Source organism: Oncorhynchus kisutch, linkage group LG20, assembly GCF_002021735.2.
Source record: "Oncorhynchus kisutch isolate 150728-3 linkage group LG20, Okis_V2, whole genome shotgun sequence".
In the NCBI taxonomy this organism is placed as follows: domain Eukaryota; kingdom Metazoa; phylum Chordata; class Actinopteri; order Salmoniformes; family Salmonidae; genus Oncorhynchus; species Oncorhynchus kisutch.
This window is the reverse complement of record NC_034193.2, coordinates 26,965,160-26,969,171: the sequence shown is the minus strand read 5'-3', so window position 1 is coordinate 26,969,171 and position 4,012 is coordinate 26,965,160.

Genomic DNA, 4,012 nt, shown 5'->3' with positions numbered 1-4,012 from the left:
AAGCAAATAACTGCTGGTCTCACGGTAATTGACCGTTAATTAACATAAACACATTTAGCATCTATGATGCAGACCTTTGGAACATCTAAACTCAGCAAGAAAAGAAATGTCCTCTCACTGTCAAATGCATTTATTTTAGCATGTGTAAATATTTGTACTAACATAACAAGATTCAACAACTTCCATTTAAATGAAAGTATTTTGCACTCAGCCTGTGACCCTTTGGCCACTTTCTTTATCTTGTTATCAACTGTAACAACATTATTATTATTATTACCAACATTTATGTGTACAATTCCAAACTTGAAAATGATCAACAACTGAGACATAAACTGAACAAGTTCCACAGACATGTGACTAACAGAAATTGAATAATGTGTCCCTGAACAAAGGTAAAAGTAACAGTCAATATCTGGTGTGGCCACCAGCTGCATTAAGTACTGCAGTGCATCCCCTCCTCATGGAGAGAGAGATGTTAACCCACTCTTCTACCAAGGCACCTGCAAGTTCCCGGACATGTCTTGGGGGAATGGCCCTAGCCCTCACCCTCCGATCCAACAGGTTCCAGACGTGCTCAATGGGATTGAGATCCGGGCTCTTCGCTGGCCATGGCAGAACACTGACATTCCTGTCTTGCAGGAAATCACGCACAGAACGAGCAGTATGGCTGGTGGCATTGTCATGCAGGAGGATCATGTCAGGATGAGCCTGCAGGAAGGGTACCACATGAGGGAGGAGGATGTCTTCCCTGTAACACACAGCATTGAGATTGCCTGCAATGACAACAAGCTCAGTCCGACGATGCTGTGACACACCGCCCCAGACCATGACAGACCCTCCACCTCCAAATCGATCCCGCTCCAGAGTACAGGCCTCGATGTAACGCTCATTCCTTCGGCGATAAACGCGAATCCGACCATCACCCCTGTTGAGACAAAACCGCGACTCGTCAATGAAGAGCACTTGTTGCCAGTCCAGTCTGGTCCAGCGACGGTGGGTTTGTGCCCATAGGCAACGTTGTTGACGGTGACGTCTGGTGAGGACCTGCCTTACAACAGGCCTACAAGCCCTCAGTCCAGCCTCTATCAGCCTATTGCGGACAGTCTGAGCACTGATGGAGGGATTGTGCGTTCCTGGTGTAATTCGGGCAGTTGTTGTTGCCATCCTGTACCTGTCCCGCAGGTGTGATGTTCGGATGTACTGATCCTGTGCAGGTGTTGTTACACGTGGTCTGCCAATGCGAGGATGATCATCTATCTCCATGTAGCTCTGTCTTAGGTGTCTCACAGTATGAACATTGCAATTTATTTCCCTGGCCACATCTGCAGTCCTCATGCCTAAGGCATGTTCACGCAGAGACCCTGGGCATCTTTATTTTGGTCAGTAGAAAGGCTTCTTTAACTGTGACCTTGCCTACTGTCTGAAAGCTGTTTGTGTCTTAACAACCTTTCCACAGGTGCATGTTCATTTATTTTTTATGGTTCATTGAACAAGCATGGGAAACAGTGTTTAAACCCTTTACAATGAAGATCTGTGAAGTTATTTGGATTTTTAGGAATTATCTTTGAAAGACAGGGTCCTGAAAACAGGACGGGAGGGGGAGTTTACATGTTAAAAAAAAGTCGAATAAATCCATGTAATATCGCTTACACCATCACAATAAATCCATTATTTATATTAGATAGGTCTAAAGAAACATGCTATGTAGAAAGACATTTCAGAAGAACAGAATAGCAAACTCTCAGTTGTCCTTATGTTAGGCCCTGATCTGGCTATTATGCCTTATGGCTGGGGGCTTAGAATTCCGTGGCATTATTTTATATTATTTATAGTATGAAGAATACAATTGAACATAGCTGAATAAAATAGAAAGGATATATTCTCCAAATGATTTAAGGGAGTGCGCACTATTCTGTGTAGAGCGGTTAACAAAGAAACAGGTACTCGTTACATTTAGTGTTATTTATGTAACTTTAGTTGTGATACAAACAATGGTCTATATGTTTTGATTGTAATACATTCTCGGGCTGCATGATGCGACTCTAATGATGATTAGAAAAAGTTGCATGGAAGGCATGAGCTCTGCTTTGTTTTTTTTTGCGCAGGCTGCACACTCTTCATCAGTCACTCATTCACAATCTGACAAGCACTTGATAGTGTCACACCCTGATCTACTTCACCTGTCTTTGTGATTGTCTCCACCCCCCTCCAGGTGTCACCCATCTTCCCCATTATCCCCTGTGTATTTATACCCGTGTTCTCTGTTTGTCTGTTGACAGTTCATCTTGTTTGTCAAGCCAATCAGTGTTTTTGTGTCAGATCCTGCTTTTCCCCAATCTATCTTTTCTTGTCCTCCCAGTTTTTGACGCTTGCCTGTCTTGATCCTGTACCCACCCATTTAACCACTCTGCCTGACCCTGACCCTGCCTGCCGTCAGAGAGGCCTGGGTCATGTCGCTTCCACCTCACTGACTTTATGACTGCGGGATTGACCTTCTCTCTAGCACCACGCCGCCCCATCTCCCATTCCCCTCAAGAACACGTACTTCACGTTCGGCAGGTCCTTCAACACCTTCTGAAGAATCAGCAGTTTGTGAAGGCTGAGAAGTGCGAGTTTCATCACTCCACAATTGCCTTTCTGGGTTACATAATCTCTGCTGGGAGTGTCGAGATGGATCCCGGGAAGGTGAGAGCATGATGGAGAGCGTGATGGATTGGCCTCAGCCTACGTCCAGGTTGCAGTTGCAACGTTTCCTGGGGTTCGCCAACTTCTATCATCGCTTTATCCGGGGTTACAGCACCCTGGCTTTCCCCCTTGTCAGCCGGTCTCCAGCTGCTGACCGGCGTTCCATGACCTCAAACATCGCTTCACCACAGCTCCCATCCTGGTTCATCCTGACACTTCAGTTCATGGTGGAGGCAGATGTTTCGGATGTCAGAGTGGGGGCGGTCCTATCCCAGCGTTCTGCCCTTAACCTCAAGCTACATCCTTGCGCCATTCTCCCATCACCTCAATGCCACGGACGCCAGCTTTTCGCGGTGAAGATGGCATTGGAGGAATGGAGGCTGGAAGGGGCAGAACATCTGTTCACCGTGTGGACTGACCACGATAACCTGGAGTATCTCTGCACCGCCAAACGCCTCAACTCCAGGCAAGCCAGATGGGCCCTGCTGTTCACACGGTTCAACTTCTCTCTCTCATACTGGCCGGGATCCAAGAATGTCAAGCCGGATGCACTGTCTCACCGCTATAGCCACACAACTACTACCCCGGAAACCAAGACCATCCTTCCCATTTTATGCCTGGCGACGGCACTCAGCTGGAGAATAGGGAAGCAGGTCTGTGAGGCGCAGTATTCCCAATCGAACCCCTGGGGGCCCCTGATAACCGGATGTTCATTCCTGACGCTGTCCACTCTGTGGTCCTGGAGTGTGGCCACTCCTCCAGGCTTGCCTGCCACCTGGGCGCCCGTTGGACCCTGGCCTTTGTGCGGTAGCGCTTTTGGTGGCCTACTATGGTTCCTGATGTGTCCTCATTCATCGCCACCTGCATTGTGTGTGCACAGAACAAGACTCCTCGGCAAGCTCCGGCTGGTCTCCTCCAACCTTCCCCCGTCTGATGGCAACACTGCCATCCTGACAACGGTGGATCGGTTATCCAAACCCGCCCACTTCATCCCTCTCCCCAAACTACCCTCTGCCAAAGAGACGGCCCAGCTCATTGTGCAGCACATCTTCCGGATCAATGGACTGCCCAAGGACATGGTCCCCGACCGGGGTCCTCAGTTCTTGTCCCAGTTCTGGAAGGCGTTCTGCACCCTCAATGGGTCGTCGGCCAGCCTGTCCTCCAGGTTCCACCTCCAGTCCAACGGCCAGTCGGAGTGAGCCAACCAGGACCACGAAGCTACCCTGCGCTGCATGGTCAAATGTGGGTCAAATACGCCCGCAACACCCTTCCTTGCTCTGCCACGGCCCTATCTCCCTTTGAGTGTTCCCTGGGGTATCAGCCCCTG